We start from the raw sequence: 17,840 nt of genomic DNA on the forward strand, positions 1-17,840 counted from the left end.
CTGGGCCACAGGCTTTCTTTAGGTGGAGAGATTTTGTTTTTGTGGCCAGTTCTTTCCATGTGATTGGGGAGTCTAGAGGGTTTTGGTTGTCTTTAATTGTTGCTTCTAATGTGTGGAGTTTTTCTGTGACCTGATGTTGACTTGGGTTTGTTTTGTTTTTTGGGATGTCTTTGTAGAGGTTTTCAAAATGTGTTCTCCAGATGTCGCCATCTTGGATTGGTAATGCTTGCAATTGTGTTGTACTCAGGTTATTCCACATTTCCCAGAATTGTTTTGGATTGGTGGAGTTTTCAATTTCTTCGAGTATTTTGTGGGTATAGTTTTGTGTTTTGTTCCTAATGGTGTGTTTATATCTTTTGAGGGTTTCATTGTATCTAGTACGTAGGTCCGGATTGTTTGGTTGCCGATGCTTTTGGTTTGATATTTTTCTCAGGTCTTTTCTGGCATTTTTGCATTCGTGGTCAAACCATTTCATATTTTTATTTTGTCTTTTTTGATGCTTCCTCTTCTGTTTCACGAGGTCGGCTTTTACAGCTGCCTCATGGAAGATCATGTTTATATCCTCTATGGCCGTGTTTACACCATCTCTGGTGATCTCATATAGATTTTCTTTAAATTTTGAAATTTTACTTGTGAGATCAGGTGAATTTAGTGCTGTGATGAATTTATCTCCACTGTCCGGGGCCCATCTGTATGTCTGGTTTATTTTATGTAGCTTACTGTGTTCCTTTTTTGTGTCTGTAGTTTGGGCAGAAAGTTTAAGGTACACATTTATTTGGTTATGGTCTGAGAGGGGGGATTGTTGCCTGACAGTGAATGCGTTGATATCGCAGGGGTCCAGGTCAGTGATTGTATAGTCCACCACACTAGACCCAAGAGTTGAGGAGTATGTGAGTCTCCCTAGGGAGTCCCCTCTGAACCTACCATTAACTATGTACAGGCCTAAGGCTCGGCAGAGTTGCACTACCTCCCTACCGCTTTTATTTATTTCACGATCAAGGTTGTTCCGATTTGCGATGGCTGGTGTGACATCTAAAGGGGTCTGGCCAAACACATGGTTGTTTCCCTGTGGGTCTATGAAGTCAGGTTCACAACCGGTCCTTGCATTTAGGTCCCCACATATTATCACCTTTCCTTGGGCCTGGAAATGGCTGATTTCCATGTGGAGAGTATCAAATAACTCCTCTTCGAAATATGGCGAATCTATTGGAGGTATGTAGATCGCACATAAGTAAACATCTTTTTTTGCTATTCCTATATTTTTATCTAGTTTTAGCCATACGTGTGATTTCCCCTGTTTTACCGGTGAGATGTGTTTGTCCAGTTCTCCCTTATACCACACCAATATTCCCCCGGAGGTTCTGCCCTTGCGTGTTTTAGTGTTCTTTACTGAGGGCACAATGATTTCATGGTACATTGGAGGACAGTGGGTCGGCATGTCCTTTTGGCACCATGTTTCTGTTAACACAATTATATCAATGTCTTTTATAGCTTTTAGGAATTCAGGGTCTGTACTCTTCATCCCAAAAGTTGAGGAGCGGAGGCCCTGGATATTCCAGCAGCTTATGTGGAAAGAACGCATTTATATAGTTCAATAAAACGAAATAAAATGGACCTATTTTGTGGGATGAGTGTGGAAACACTATTTTCTATAATGCTAAGTGATGATTTAGTATAAATTTCATGAGGCATGCACATATATCTATCTAATAATAGTAATAATACTGGTAAGATAACAATAATGATAATGATAGATAACAATATTAATAATTTCTCCGGCTTTCTATCAGGCTGTTCAGCATCGTCATGATCTTTCTCAGTTCTTGGTCTACAGTCTGTGGTCCAGAGGGGGGTCTTGGGTCAGGTATAAAAGCACGGTTCTGTTGTCGGTTTTGTAAAGGGGGGTGGGGGACATTGGTGGTCCTGTTTGGGCTCCCAATGGTAGGGGGGGTGGGAGGGCTGCGTCTTTTGGCAGTGTTTATGAGGTTTCTTGCGAAGACCCACATCCGCTGTTTGAGTAGATGTATTTCGTCATAGAGGTCCCTTGTGTTGATGTTTGGATGATGGGCCAGGGAGACGTTGGGGAGGACAGAACATCTCGTGTCGATCTCCCTGTTGGTGTTGTGGATTATATAGGCTGGGGTGTCCTTTCTGGGCAGTAGTGTGGAGATCACGATCCGCGCCTCGGGGAATTCCCTGCTGGCCTTTTCTCTCTCTCTCTCTCTCTCTCTCTGTCCTTCTGTTGTTGATGACTCCTTCCTCTGGGGCTGGAGAATGAGCCCAGGTCTGTTCAGAGCGCCATTCTTGCTCTGCGATTCTGCACAGTAACGCCATCCATCAGTTCCTCATCAGAAAAAGTGAACTATCCCTAACTGCAACTCCCGAGGTCGGCTTTCAATTCCGCGATGGAGTGGAAGCATTTTTAAGATGTCAAACTGCATTTATATTTCCTGGTGTAGCTTTATGTTAAAAAGCTACAGTGATAAACAGAATAGTAAAAAACATGCGAGAGGAGATTGTCTCTTGAAATTTCATGACACGAGACTGTTCAGTGACTGAGTGCTGTTTTGCTTCAGAGCGATGGATGACTGCAATTTTATCTGAGCAACATTTAAAGTCTTACAGACCTAGTAGTCGTGGCCGAGTGATTAAGGCGATGGGCTAGAAATCCGTTGGGTGTTTCACTGCACAGGTTCGATTACTGTCGACTACGGTTCCAGCACTACCCATTTTTTAATGTAACCAAATCCCTGGGGAACTAATCCTGAGTTGGGCGGAATTAAATCCAACACCTCGAAGTTTTTCACTTTTTCATTGTGCAAGTATGCACGAAATATATGGTCGCTAATAGAACAATAATCAGACAAATCAGGGTATAAACTAATTTGGCAGCGGTCCATACCTTCCTGATATATATACCCTCGCATTTCTGGTATCATCCTTGTAAATCCTCTCTATGTCTGTGTGTCTGTCTGTGTCTGTGTGTCTCTGTGTGTGTCTCTGTGTCGGTCTGTGTGTCTCGCCATGTGTGTGTGTCTACCTGTGTGTCTCTCTGTGTTGGTCTGTGTGTGTCGGTCTGTGTTTCTCTCTGTGTCTGTGTGTCTGCCTGTGTGTCTCTCTGTGTTGGTCTGTGTGTCTGTGTGTTTATGTGTGTGTCGGTCTGTGTGCCTCTCTGTGTCGGTCTGTGTGTCTCTCTGTGTCTGTTTGTTTCTGTGTGTGTCGGTCTGTGTGTCTCTCTCTGCTCTGCTCAACTCTGTGGCAGGTTGGTGCTTCAAGGCCCAATTCTCTCAGAGCCAGTGCGCGAATAATGCCAGCACCAGGATGGCCGAGTGGTTACGGCATTGGGCTTAAAATCCATATGGGTTTATATCCACGTGGTTTCAAGCCCCACTACTGGTAACTCTTTAATTTAAGATCCATTTCCTTTCATCCTGCTCAGTGGCACTCATTTGTCATCAGTTGATTCTCCAACAAACTATGAGATGTTTATAGATATGGAAAGAAAGATCTCATATGTAATTCTTCAAGTCCTATTTTGGCATCTGCTGAATCTGCATTTTTCCCTCACTCTCTCTGTCACTCTCAACTAACAAAGAGAAGGGATCGTGAAATGTTTTTACATCTTTCAGTCCCCACCTCTCTCTGTCTCACTATCTGTGTCCCTCTCATTCTCTCACTCTCTTTTTCTCTCTCTCTCTGTTTCTCTCTGTCTCTCTCTCTGTCTGTCTCTCTGTCTGTCTCTCTCTTTGTCTGTCTCTCACTGTATGGCTATCTGTCTGTTTCTTTCTGTCTCTCTCTCTCTGTATGGCTCTCTGTCTTTCTCTGTCTGTTTCTCTCTGTCTGTCTGTCTCTGTCTGTCTGTGTGTCTGTCTCTCTGTCTGTCTCTCTCTTTGTCTGTCTCTCTCTCTATCTCTCTCTGTATGGCTCTCTGTCGTTTTCTCTCCCTGTCTCTGTCTGTTTCTCTCTGTGTGTCTCTCTCTGTCTTTCTCTGACTGTCTCTCTGTCTGTCTCTGTCTCTCTTTGTCCCTGTCTTTCTCATTTGTCAAGTTCTGTTCACAGCTCGATTCTAGCAGCAGCCAGTATATCAGTTCCTCATTCAATTTCCCGATGGGGAGGGCGATTTCAACATCACAAATTTTAAACCTTTGGGCAACTCCTTAAAAACCTTCTTGGAAAAGTAAAACAGAAAAAAAGCCGACCAAAATAATTTTAAAAGATTTACTGGCGCATGAAGAACTGTATAACAACATACTGCACCAGTTCCTCGTTAGTATAGAGCTCTCTCTCTCTCTCTCTGTTTCCCTCTCCTCCGTGTGGGGCGCGGAGGAGGGAGAGAGTGACAGAGAGAAAGAGATTAACAGGGTTACGGACAAAAAGCGGGGGGTGGGACTGAGCACCACTGCTCTTTCACAGAGACAGCACAGGCACGGCGGGCCGAATGGCCTCCTTCTGTGCTGTAGGTGTCTATGAATCCATGAAACTCAGAAAAGCTTATTAAATATGTGACATACACATAAACATAGAGAGCAGGCACACATGTCTGTGTGTGTGTGAGTGTTCGAGTCTTTGCCTCAAGCACTGTTTTACTACTTCCTCTACCAGGTCCCTGATAGTATAGTGGTGAGGATTCAATTCCCCGACACGTTCTCTCTCTCTCTCTCTGTCTCATATTTAACTCTAATTCTTAAAGTGCTATTTTGGCATCTGCTGAATCTGCATTTTCTCAAGTGTCACTATTGACTAACAAGGAGAAAGAGAATTCGGACTCTACCCCTCTCTGTCACACTATCTGGTCTCTCTGTCTCCCTCTCATTCTCTCTCTTTGTCTCTCTCACTCTCTCTTTCTGTCTCTGTTACACATTTGTCATAAGCCTCCTTTTTTGTCTCTCTCTCTCTGTATCTATCATTGTCTCTCTCTTTATCTCTCTGAATATCTCTCTGTCTTTCTCTCTCTGTCTCACGATTTGTCCCTTTCTCTGTTTGTCCCGTCTCTCTCTCTCTTTCTCTCTCAGTCCAATTCTGTTCACAGCTCGATTCTTGCTCTGACAGATTTTGTATCCGTCAGTTCCTCGTTAGTATAGTGGTGAGTATCCCCGCCTGTCACGCGGGAGACCGGGGTTCAATTCCCCGACGGGGAGGAAGATTTTATAATTCAAAATTTTAAACCTTTGGCCAACTCCTTCAAACCTCCTTGGGAAAGTAGAATGGAATAAACATCAACTAAAATAATTTAAAAAGATTTACTGTCATAACAACTTCCTGCACCAGTTCGCCGTTAGTATAGAGCTCTCTCTCTCTGGTTTCCTCTCTGTCTCATTCACTGTTCCCCAGTCTCTCTCTCTCTGTCTCATTCACTGTTCCCCAGTCTCTCTCTCTCTGTCTCATTCACTGTTCCCCAGTCTCTCTCTGTTTCCGTCTCATTCGCTCTTTGGTTCCCTCTCCTTGCTCACTCCTCCCTCTGGGGCTGGTGAATGAGCCCAGGTCTGTTCACAGCGCCATTCTTGCTCTGAGCTTCTGCAGAGAACGCCCAGCAGTGACTTTCGTCAATTCCTCATCAATTCAGTGCACAATCGCCGCCTGTTGCACGGCTGACAGAGGTTCAATTCTGTGATGGGGAGAAATTAGTCTTTCCAGTGTAAAATAATTGTTATATTTCTTGGCGTAACTTAATGTTAAAAAGCGAGGGAGGAACATGGAAGAGTGAAACAATGCGAGGGGAGATTGTCTCTTTGGGAATTTTCTTGAGCGGAGACTGTTCAGGGACTGAGTGCTGTTTTGCTCCAGAGCGATGGATGATTGCTTTATCTAAGCAACATTTAGCACTTCACAGACCCAGTAGTCATGGCCGAGTGGTTAAAGCGATGGAGTGAAAAGTCATTGGGGTCTCCCCGCGCAGGTTCGTATCCTGCCGACTACGGTTCCAGCATTTTTCATTTCATTTCAAAATGTAAACAAATCTCTGGAGAACTGATCCTCAGTTAGGCGGTTTTAAATCCCACAACGTTCAACACCTCGAGACTTTTCTCGTTTTCATTGATCTGCAAGTATTCACCAAATATACGGTCAGAAATAGAACAAAAATCAGACAAATTAGCGACAGTGTTTCTCTCTACCTGTCTGTCTCTCTCGATGTCTGAGTCACTCTATGTGTCTGTCTGTGTACATGTGTGGCTGTCTGTTTCTGTCTGTGTGTGTCTGCCGGTCCCTCGGGTAACAAGCGGGGATACTTTCCTCAGCCTTCACCTCCTTCCGAAGGTGCGGTTCCCCAGAATTGGACACAATACTCCAGCTGGGGCCGAACTAGTGTTTTATTTAGGTTTACCAAAACTTCCTGGCTTGTGTACTCTGTGCCTCCATTTATAAACCCCAGGATCACATCTGCTTTATTAACTGCTTTGTTAACCTGTCCTGCCACCGAGGGAATCTCTGCTCTGCTCAACTCTGTGGCAGGGTGGGGCTTGAAGCCCCGATTCTCACAGAGACAGTCCACGCCCATTAACAGCCCCAGGATGGTCGAGTTGTTAAGACCTTGGACTTAAAATCCAATGGGATTATGCCTACTTGGGTTCGAACCCCACTCCTGGTTCTTTTTTAATTTAAGACCCATTTCCTTACATTTTGCTCAGTGACACTCGTTTGTCATCTGCTTAATCTCCATCAAACAAACAATGAGATTTTTATAGATACGGAAAGAAAGATTTCATATTTATATGTAATTCTTGAAGTGTCTTTCGGCATCTGCGGAATCTGCACTTTCGCTCACTCTCTGTCTCTCCCAACTAACAAAGAGAAGGAATCGTAAAATGTTTTTATATCCTTCAGTCTCCACCTCTCTCTGTCTCTCTCTGTTACACATTTGTCATACGCCTCCTTTTTTGTCTCTCTGTCTACTTGTTTTTCTCTGTCTGTCTCTCTCTCTCACTGTCTTTCTGTTTCTCTCTGTCTTTCTCTCTCTGTCTATCTGTGTCTTGCTCTCTCTGTCTGGCTCTCTCATTGTCCTCTCTATCTTTGTGTCTCAGTCTTTCTGTCTGTGTGTGTCTCACTCTGTGCCTCTCTCTGTTTCTGTCTCTCTCTCTCTCTCCGTGCCTCTCTCGCTCTTTGTTTCCCTCTCCTTGCTCACTCCTCCCTCTGGGTCTGGTGAATGAGCCCAGGTCTGTTCACAGCGCCATTCTTGCTCTGTGCTTCTGCAGTGACTGCAAAGGAGTGTCTTCCGTCAGTTCCTCGTTAAATATAGTGAAGTATCCCCGCCTGTTACGTTGGAAGACGGGGTTTCAATTCCCCGTCGGGAATTAAGCATTTCTAAAATCTGCAATGATGTATCCTGGTGCAGCTTCAGGTAAAAAAGCTGCAGTGAAAAATTGAAGAGTAAAAATTGCGAGAGGGGATTGTCTCTTTGAGAACTTTCTTCAACATAGACTGTTTCGGGGCGCAGTGCTGTTTTGCTCCAGAGCGATGGATGATTGCGATTTTATCTGAGCAACATTTAAAATCTTACAAACCCAGTAGTTGTGGCTGAGTGGTTAAGGCGATGGACGAGAAATCCATTGGGGTCTCCCCGCATAGGTTCGAATTCTGCCGACTACGGTTCCAGCATTTTTCATTTCAAAATATAATTAAATCTCTGGAGAACTAATCCTGAGTTGGGCGGAATTAAATCCAACACCTCGAAGTTTCTCACTTTTTCATTGTGCAAATATTCAAGAAATATACGGTCGGAAATAGAACAACAATCAGACAAATCAGGGTTTAAACTAATTTGGCAGGGGTCCATCCTTTCCTGATATGTATACCCTCGGATTTCTGGTATCATCCTTGTACATCTTCTCTGTACCCTCTCTGTGTCTGTGTGTCTGTCTCTGTGTCTGTGTGTCTCTGTGTCTGTGTGTCTCTCTCTGCTCAAATCTGTGGCAAGGTGGAGCTTGAAGGCCCGATTCTCTTAGAGACAGTCTGTCAGCAGCACCAGCACCAGGATGGCCGAGTGGTTAAGGCGTTGGACTTAAGATCCAATGGGTTTATGCCCACGTGGGTTCGAACCCCACTCCTGGTAACTTTTTAATTTAAGATCCATTTCCTTTCATCCTGCTCAGTGACACTCGCTTGTCAACAGCTGATTCTCCAACAAACAATGAGATGTTTATAGATATGGAAAGAAAGATCTCATATGTAATTCTTCAAGTCCTATTTTGGCATCTGCCGAATCTGCATTTTTCTCTCTGTATCTCTCTGTCTGTCTCTGTCTGTCCTTCTCTGTCTTTCTCTGTCTGTCTCTGTCTCTCACTCTCTGTCTGTTTCTCTGTCTGTTTCTCTCTGACTGTCTCTCTCTGTGTCCCTGTGTCTCTCTCTCTGTTTCTCTCTCTGTCTCTGTCGTTCTCATTTGTCCAGTTTTGTTCACAGCTCGATTCTTGCTCTGACCGACTTTGCCCGTGTTAATTCCTCATTAGTATAATGGTGAGTGTCCTTGCTTATTATTTGAAAGGCCGGGGTTCAATTCGCCGATGGGGCGGGCAATTTTTAACAACCCCAATTTTAAACATTTATAAAGCTTCTTAAAATCATTCTCTTCAGAACAGAAAAAATCCACTTTTGGATTTGAGACTAGATTCTTGGTGCCCACCTGGTGTAGAGATGTGAACCATTACGTTTCACACTGGGCAGCATTTCAAAATTAAACAAACTCCCAGTCGGTTTAATCGTCAATTACAAGGCTTAAAGTTCCATGGATTGTAACAGCTCGACATTTCAACTGATCTGCAAGAGTTGACGAAATCTACGACAAGAATCTCACTATCTGTCACTCTGTCTCCCTCTCATTCTCTCACTCTCTTTCTGTCTCTCTCTGTTACACATTTGTCATACGCCTCCGTTTCTCTCTCTCTCTCTGTCATTCTGTTGTTGATCACTCCTTCCTCTGGGGCTGGAGAATGAGCCCAGGTCTGTTCAGAGCGCCATTCTTGCTCTGCGATTCTGCACAGTAACGCCATCCATCAGTTCCTCGTCAGATATAGTGAACTATCTCGAACTGCAACTCCCGAGGTCGGCTTTCAATTCCGCGATGGAGTGGAAGCATTTTTAAGATGTCAAACTGTATTTATATTTCCTGGTGTAGCTTTATGTTAAAAAGCTACAGTGATAAACAGAATAGTAAAAAACATGCGAGAGGAGATTGTCTCTTGAAATTTCATGACACGAGACTGTTCAGGGACTGAGTGCTGTTTTGCTTCAGAGCGATGGATGACTGCAATTTTATCTGAGCAACATTTAAAGTCGTACAGACCTAGTAGTCGTGGCCGAGTGGTTAAGGCGATGGGCTAGAAATCCGTTGGGTGTTTCCCTGCACAGCTTCGATTCCTGCCGACTACGGTTCCAGCACTGCTCATTTTTTAATGTAACCAAATCCCTGGGGAACTAATCCTGAGTTGGGAGGAATTAAATCCAACACCTCGAAGTTTTTCACTTTTTCATTGTGCAAGTATGCACGAAATATATGGTCGCTAATAGAACAATAATGAGACAAATCAGGGTATAAACTAATTTGGCAGCGGTCCATACCTTCCTGATATATATACCCTCACATTTCTGGTATCATCCTAGTAAATCCTCTCTGTGTCTGTGTGTCTGTCTGTGTGTCCCTGTGTGTGTCTCTGTGTCGGTCTGTGTGTCTCGCCATGTGTGTGTGTCTACCTGTGTGTCTCTCTGTGTTGGTCTGTGTGTGTCTCTCTGTGTCGGTCTGTGTTTCTCTCTGTGTCTGTGTGTCTGCCTGTGTGTCTCTCTGTGTTGGTCTGTGTGTCTGTGTGTTTATGTGTGTGTCGGTCTGTGTGCCTCTCTGTGTCGGTCTGTGTGTCTCTCTGCGTCTGTTTGTTTATGTGTGTGTCGGTCTGTGTGTCTCTCTCTGCTCTGCTCAACTCTGTGGCAGGTTGGTGCTTCAAGGCCCGATTCACTCAGAGCCAGCGCGCGAATAATGCCAGCACCAGGATGGCCGAGTGGTTAAGGCATTGGACTTAAAATCCATATGGGTTTGTATCCACGTGGTTTCAAGCCCCACTGCTGGTAACTCTTTAATTTAAGATCCATTTCCTTTCATCCTGCTCAGTGACACTCATTTGTCATCAGTTGATTCTGCAACAAACTATGAGATGTTTATAGATATGGAAAGAAAGATCTCATATGTAATTCTTCAAGTCCTATTTTGGCATCTGCTGAATCTGCATTTTTCCCTCACTCTCTCTGTCACTCTCAACTAACAAAGAGAAGGGATCGTGAAATGTTTTTACATCTTTCAGTCCCCACCTCTCTCTGTCTCACTATCTGTGTCCCTCTCATTCTCTCACTCTCTTTTTCTCTCTCTCTCTGTTTCCCTCTGTCTCTCTCTCTGTCTGTCTCTCTGTCTGTCTCTCTCTTTGTCTATCTCTCACTGTATGGCTATCTGTCTGTTTCTTTCTGTCTCTCTCTCTCTGTATGGCTCTCTGTCTTTCTCTGTCTGTTTCTCTCTGTCTGTCTGTCTCTGTCTGTCTGTGTGTCTGTCTCTCTGTCTGTCTCTCTCTTTGTCTGTCTCTCTCTCTATCTCTCTCTGTATGGCTCTCTGTCGTTTTCTCTCTCTGTCTGTTTCTCTCTGTGTGTCTCTCTCTGTCTTTCTCTGACTGTCTGTCTGTCTGTCTCTGTCTCTCTTTGTCCCTGTCTTTCTCATTTGTCAAGTTCTGTTCACAGCTCGATTCCAGCAGCAGCCAGTATATCAGTTCCTCATTAGTATAGTGGTGAGTATCCCCGCCTGTCACAGTGGAGACCGGGATTCAATTTCCCGATGGGGAGGGCGATTTCAACATCACAAATTTTAAACCTTTGGGCAACTCCTTAAAAACCTTCTTGGAAAAGTAAAACAGAAAAAAAGCCTACCAAAATAATTTTAAAAGATTTACTGGCACATGAAGAACTGTATAACCACTTCCTGCACCAGTTCCTCGTTAGTATAGAGCTCTCTCTCTCTCTCTGTTTCCCTCTCCCTTTTGTGTGGGGCGCGGAGGAGGGAGAGAGTGACAGAGAGAAAGAGATTAACAGGGTTACGGACAAAAAGCGGGGGGTGGGACTGAGCAACACTGTTCTTTCAAAGAGACAGCACAGGCACGGCGGGCCGAATGGCCTCCTTCTGTGCTGTAGGTTTCTATGAATCCATGGCACTCAGAAAATCTTAGTAAATATGTGACATAAACATAGAGAGCAGACACACATGTCTGTGTGTGTGTGTGTTCGAGTCTTTGTCTCAATCACTGTATAACTACTTCCTCTACCAGGTCCCTGATAGTAGAGTGGTGAGGATTCAATTCCCCGACACCTTCTCTCTCTCTCTCTCTGTCTCATATTTAACTATAATTCTTAAAGTGCTATTTTGGCATCTGCTGAATCTGCATTTTCTCAAGTGTCACTATTGACTAACAAGGAGAAAGAGAATTCGGACTCTACCCCTCTCTGTCACACTATCTGGTCTCTCTGTCTCCCTCTCATTCTCTCTCTTTGTCTCTCTCACTCTCTCTTTCTGTCTCTGTTACACATTTGTCATAAGCCTCCTTTTTTGTCTCTCTCTCTCTGTATCTATCATTGTCTCTCTCTTTATCTCTCTGAATATCTCTCTGTCTTTCTCTCTCTGTCTCTCTGTCTCACTATTTGTCCCTTTCTCTGTTTGTCCCGTCTCTCTCTCTCTTTCTCTCTCAGTCCAATTCTGTTCACAGCTCGATTCTTGCTCTGACAGATTTTATATACGTCAGTTCCTCGTTAGTATAGTGGTGAGTATCCCCGCCTGTCACGCGGGAGACCGGGGTTCAATTCCCCGACGAAGAGGAAGATTTTATAATTCAAAATTTTAAACTTTTGGCCAACTCCTTAAAACCTCCTTGGGAAAGTAGAATAGAAAAAACATCAACTAAAATAATTTTAAAAGATTTACTGTCATAACAACTTCCTGCACCAGTTCGTCGTTAGTATAGAGCTCTCTCTCTCTGGTTTCCTCTCTGTCTCATTCACTGTTCGCCAGTCTCTCTCTGTCTCAGTCTCTCACTGTCTGTGTGTCTCTCTCTCTGCCTCTCTCTCTCTCTGCCTCTCTCCGTGTCTCTCTCGCTCTTTGGTTCCCTCTCCTTGCTCACTCCTCCCTCTGGGGCTGGTGAATGAGCCCAGGTCTGTTCACAGCGCCATTCTTGCTCTGAGCTTCTGCAGAGAACGCCCAGCAGTGACTTTCGTCAATTCCTCATCAATTCAGTGCACAATCGCCGCCTGTTGCACGGCTGACAGAGGTTCAATTCTGTGATGGGGAGAAATTAGTCTTTCCAGTGTAAAATAATTGTTATATTTCTTGGCGTAACTTAATGTTAAAAAGCGAGGGAGGAACATGGAAGAGTGAAACAATGCGAGGGGAGATTGTCTCTTTGGCAATTTTCTTGAGCAGAGACTGTTCAGGGACTGAGTGCTGTTTTGCTCCAGAGCGATGGATGATTGCGATTTTATCTGAGCAACATTTCTCAGAATCTCAGAAACCCCACAGTGCAGATAGAGGCCGTTTCGGCCCATCGAGCCTGCACCGACACATATCCCACCCTATCCCCGTAACCCCACGTATTTAATCCCCCAAACACTAAGGGTCAATTTATCATAGCCAATCAACCTAACTCACACATCTTTGGACCGTGGGAGGAAACACTTCACAGACCCGGTAGTCATGGCCGAGTGGTTAAGGCAATGGAGTCGAAAGCCATTGGGGTCTCCCCGCGCAGGTTCGAATCCTGCCGGCTACGGTTGCAGCATTTTTCATCCCATTTCATTTCAAAATGTGAACAAATCTCTGGAGAACTGATCCTCAGTTAGGCGGTTATAAATCCCACAACGTTCAACACCTCGAGACTTTTCTCGTTTTCATTGATCTGCAAGTATTCACCAAATATACGGTCAGAAATAGAACAAAAATCAGACAAATTAGCGACAGTGTTTCTCTCTACCTGTCTGTCTCTCTCGATGTCTGAGTCACTCTATCTGTCTGTCTGTGTACATGTGTGGCTTTCTGTTTCTGTCTGTGTGTGTCTGCCGGTCACTCGGGTAACATGCGGGGATACTTTCCTCAGCCTTCATCTCCTTCCTAAAGTGTGGTTCCCCAGAATTGGACACAACACTCCAGCTGGGGCCGAACTAGTGTTTTATTTAGGTTTACCATAACTTCCCGGTTTGTGTACTCTGTGCCTCCATTTATAAACCCCAGGATCACATCTGCTTTATTAACTGCTTTGTTAACCTGTCCTGCCACCGAGGGAATCTCTGCTCTGCTCAACTCTGTGGCAGGGTGGGGCTTGAAGACCTGATTCTCACAGAGACAGTCCACGCCCATTAACAGCCCCAGGATGGTCGAGTTGTTAAGACCTTGGACTTAAAATCCAATGGGTTTATGCCCACTTGGGTTCAAACCCCACTCCTGGTAACTCTTTAATTTAAGACCCATTTCGTTAAATGTTGCTCAGTGACACTCGTTTGTCATCTGCTGAATCTCCATCAAACAAACAATGAGATTTTTATAGATACGGAAAGAAAGATTTCATATTTATATGTAATTCTTGAAGTGGTCTTTCGGCATCTGCGGAATCTGCACTTTCGCTCACTCGCTGTCTCTCCCAACTAACAAAGAGAAGGAATCGTAAAATGTTTTTATATCCTTCAGTCTCCACCTCTCTCTCTCTCACTCTCTTTCTGTCTCTCTCTGTTACACATTTATCATACGCCTCCTTTTTTGTCTCTCTGTTTTCTTGTTTTTCTCTGTCTGTCTGTCTCTGTCTCTCACTGTCTTTCTGTTTCTCTCTGTCTTTCTCTCTCTGTCTGTCTCTCTCATTGTCCTCTCTATCTTTGTGTCTCAGTCTTTCTGCCTGTGTGTGTCTCATTCTGTGCCTCTCTCTGTTTCTCTCTCTCTCTCTCTCCGTGTCTCTCTCGCTCTTTGTTTCCCTCTCCTTGCTCACTCCTCCCTCTGGGTCTGGTGAATGAGCCCAGGTCTGTTCACAGCGCCATTCTTGCTCTGCGCTTCTGCAGTGACTGCAAAGGAGTGTCTTCCGTCAGTTCCTCGTTAAATATAGTGAAGTATCCCCGCCTGTTACGTTGGAAGACGGGGTTTCAATTCCCCGTCGGGAATTAAGCATTTCTAAAATCTGCAATGATGTATCCTGGTGCAGCTTCAAGTAAATAAGCTGCAGTGAAAAATTGAAGAGTAAAAATTGCGAGAGGGGGTTGTCTCTTTGAGAACTTTCTTCAACATAGACTGTTTCGGGGCGAAGTGCTGTTTCGCTCCAGAGCGATGGATGATTGCGATTTTATCTGAGCAACATTTAAAATCGCACAGGCCCAGTAGTTGTGGCCGAGTGGTTAAGGCGATGGACTAGAAATCCATTGGGGTCTCCAGCGCAAGTATCGAATCCTGTCGACTACGATTGCAGCATTTTGCATCCCATTTCAAAATGTAACCAAATCCCTGGAGAACTAATCCTGAGTTAGGCGGAATTAAATCCCACATTTTTCGACTCCTCGAAGTTGTCACGTTATCATTGTGCAAATATTCATGAAATATATGGTCGGAAATAGAACAGCAATCAGGCAAACTAGCGACAGTGTTTCTGCCTGTATCTCTCGATGTCTAAGTCACTCTATATGTGTGTTTGTGTTGATGTGTATGTGTGGCTTTTTGTTTCTGTCTGTGTGTGTCTGCCGATCACTCGGGTAACAAGCGGGGATACTTTCCTCAGCCTTCACATCTTCCTAAAGTGTGGTTCCCCAGAATTGGACACAATACTCCAGCTGAGGCCGAACAAGTGTTTTATTTAGGTTTCCTGTAACTTCCTGGCTTGTGCACTCTGCCTCCATTTACAAACCCCAGGATCCCATTTGCTTTTTTAACTGCTTTGTTAACCTGTCCTGCCACCGAGGAAATCTCTGCTTTACTCAACTCTGTGACAGGGTGGCGCTTCAAGCCCTGATTCTCACAGAAACAGCGTATAAGAGCTAACAGCACCAAGATGGCCGAGTGGTTAAGGCGTTGGACTTAAGATTTAATGGGTTTATACCCGCGTGGGTTCGAACCCCACTCCTGGTAACTCTTTAATTTAAGACTCATTTCCTTTCATCCTGCTCAGTGACATTCTTTGTCATCAGCTGAACATCAAACAAACAATGAGATTTTTATAGATGCGGAAAGGTTTCATATGTAATTCTTCAAGTCCTATTTTTCATCTGCTGTATCTGCATTTTTCTCTCACTCTCTCTGTCACTCTCAGCTAACAAGGAGAAGGAATCTTAAAGTGTTTTTATATCTTCAGTCTCCACCTCTGTCTCACTATCTGCCTCTCTGTCTCCCTCTCATTCTCTCACTCTCTTTCTGTCTCTCTCTGTTACACATTTGTCATACGCCTCCTTTTCTGTCTCTCACTCTGTCTTTCTCTGTCTGTCTCTCTCTCTGTCTGTCTGTCTCTCTGTCTCTCTGTCTGTCTCTGTCTGTCTGTCTGTCTCTGTCTGTCTCTGTGTGTCTGTCTCTCTCTCTCTCTGTCTCTCTCTGTCTCTCTCTCTCTCTGTCTCTCTCTCTCTCTGTCTCTCTCTGTCTCTCTCTCTCTGTCTGTCTCTCTCTCTGTCTCTCTCTCTCTCTGTCTCTCTCTCTGTTTCTCTCTCTGTCTCTCTCTCTCTGTCTGTTTCTATCTCTGTCTCTCTCTCTGTTTCTCTGTGTCTGTCTCTCTCTCTGCCTGTTTCTCTCTGTCTTTCTCTCTCTGTGTTTCTCTCTCTGTCTGTCTCTCTCTCTGTCTGTCTCTCTCTCTCTGTTTCTACCTCTGCCTGTCTCTCTCTCTGTTTCTCTCTGTCTTTCTCTCTCTGTCTGTCTCTCTGCCTCTCTCTCTCTGTCTGTCTCTCTCTCTCTCTCTCTGTCTCTCTCTCTGTCTCTCTCTCTCTGTCTGTCTCTCTCTCTCTGTTTCTACCTCTGCCTGTCTCTCTCTCTGTTTCTCTCTGTCTTTCTCTCTCTCTCTGTCTCTCTCTCTGTCTGTCTCTCTCTCTGTCTGACTCTCTCTGATTGTCTCTGTCTTTGTCCCTGTCTCTTTCTCTCTCTCTGCATTTCTCATTTTTCAAGTTCTGCTCACAGATCCATTCTTGCTCTGGCAAACTGTACGTGTAAGTTCCTCGTTATTATAGCGGCGAGTATCCCCGCCTGTCACGTGGGAGACCGGATTCAATTCCCCGACAAGAAGGGTGCTTTTAACATTCCAAATTGTAAACCTTTGGGCAACCCCTTAAAATCCTCCTTGGAAAAGTAGGACAGAAAAAAAATCACTAAAATAATTTTTCAAGATTTACTGCCATATGAAGAACTGTAAAGCAACTTCCTGCACCAGTTCCTCGTTAGTATAGAGCTCTCTCTCTCTCTGTTTCCCTCTCCCTTTTGTGTGGGACGTGGAGGAGGGAGAGAGTGACAGAGAGAAAGAGATTAACAGGGTTACGGACAAAAAGCGGGGGGTGGGACAGAGCACGACTGGTCTTTCACAGAGACAGCACAGGCACGGCGGGCCGAATGGCCTCCTTCTGTGCTGTAAGTTTCTATGAATCCATGGCACTCAGAAAAGCTTATTAAATATGTGACATAAACATAGAGAGCAGGCACACATGTCTGTGTGTGTGTGTTCGAGTCTTTGTCTCAAACACTGCATAACTACTTCCTCTACCAGGTCCTTGATAGTATAGTGGTGAGGATTCAATTCCTCGACAGGTTCTCTCTGTCCCTCTCTCTCTGTCTCACTCACTGTTTCCCGCGCTCTCTCTCTCTCGGTATCTCTCTCTCTGCCTCTCCCCGTGTCTCTCTCGCTCTTTGTTACCCTCTCCTTGCTCACTCCTCCGTCTGGTGAATGAGCCCGGGTCTGGTGAATGAGCCCAGGTCTGTCCACAGCGCCATCCTTGCTCTGAGTTTCTGCAGAGAACGCCCAGCAGTGACTTTGGTCAGTTTCGTGGAGTATCCCTGCCTGGTGAGCGGGGTTCTGCGATGGGGCAAAATGCGTCTTTAAGATGTGAAATACTAATTAAATTGGTTCGTGTTAAAAAGCGAGGGAGGGACATGGAAGAGTAAATAAATGCGAGAGGAGATTGTCTCTGAGAATTTTCTTGAGCGGAGACTGTTCAGGGACTGAGAGCTGTTTTGCTCCAGAGCGATGGATGATTGCGATTTTATCTGAGCTACATTTAAAAACTAGCCAACCCAGTAGTCATGGCTGAGAGTTTAAGGCGATCGACTATGAAAGCCATTGGGCTCTTCCCGCACAGGTTCCAATCTTGCCGACTACGGTTCCAGCGTTTCTCATTTTAAAATGTAATCAAATCCCTGGGGAACTAATCCTGAGTTGGGCGGAATTAAATCCAACACCTCGAAGCTTTTCACTTTTTCATGGTGCAAGTATGCACGAAATATACAGTTGGAAATAGAACAACAATCAGACAAATCAGGGTTTAAACTAATTTGGCAGGGGTCCATCCTTTCCTGATACGTATACCCTCGCATTTCTGGTATCATCCTTGTACATCTTCTCTGTACCCTCTCTGTGCCTGTGTGTCTGTCTGTGTGTTTATGTGTGTGTCTCTCTGTGTCGGTCTGTGTCTGTGTGTCTGTCTGACTATGTGTCTCTCTGTGTCTGTCTCTGTGTCTCTCTCTGCTCAAATCTGTGGCAAGGTGGAGCTTGAAGGCCCGATTCTCTTAGATACAGTGCGCATTCACTGTCAGCACCAAGATGGCCGAGTGGTTAAGGCGTTAGATTTAAGATCCAATGGGTTTATACCCACAGTGGGTTCGAACCCCACTCCAGGTA

General features: G+C 44.8%; 6 non-coding genes across 6 annotated transcripts; all 6 read left to right on the top strand.

The window, feature by feature from the left end:
- The first annotated feature begins 5,066 nt into the window (after positions 1 to 5,066).
- Positions 5,067 to 5,138, top strand: trnad-guc (transfer RNA aspartic acid (anticodon GUC)). The gene has a single exon. It is a non-coding gene; the product is annotated as a tRNA-Asp (tRNA).
- A 2,826-nt stretch (positions 5,139 to 7,964) lies between these two features.
- trnal-uaa (transfer RNA leucine (anticodon UAA)) lies at positions 7,965 to 8,047 on the top strand. The gene has a single exon. It is a non-coding gene; the product is annotated as a tRNA-Leu (tRNA).
- Positions 8,048 to 9,966: 1,919 nt separating this feature from the next.
- trnal-uaa (transfer RNA leucine (anticodon UAA)) lies at positions 9,967 to 10,050 on the top strand. The gene has a single exon. It is a non-coding gene; the product is annotated as a tRNA-Leu (tRNA).
- Positions 10,051 to 12,694: 2,644 nt separating this feature from the next.
- On the top strand, positions 12,695 to 12,776 carry trnas-cga (transfer RNA serine (anticodon CGA)). The gene has a single exon. It is a non-coding gene; the product is annotated as a tRNA-Ser (tRNA).
- Positions 12,777 to 15,020: 2,244 nt separating this feature from the next.
- trnal-uaa (transfer RNA leucine (anticodon UAA)) lies at positions 15,021 to 15,103 on the top strand. The gene has a single exon. It is a non-coding gene; the product is annotated as a tRNA-Leu (tRNA).
- Positions 15,104 to 17,756: 2,653 nt separating this feature from the next.
- Positions 17,757 to 17,840, top strand: trnal-uaa (transfer RNA leucine (anticodon UAA)). The gene has a single exon. It is a non-coding gene; the product is annotated as a tRNA-Leu (tRNA).

The sequence above is a fragment of the Somniosus microcephalus genome, chromosome 4 (genome assembly GCF_052327205.1).
Source record: "Somniosus microcephalus isolate GS21.2 chromosome 4, FLI_Smic_1.0, whole genome shotgun sequence".
NCBI lineage: Eukaryota > Metazoa > Chordata > Chondrichthyes > Squaliformes > Somniosidae > Somniosus > Somniosus microcephalus.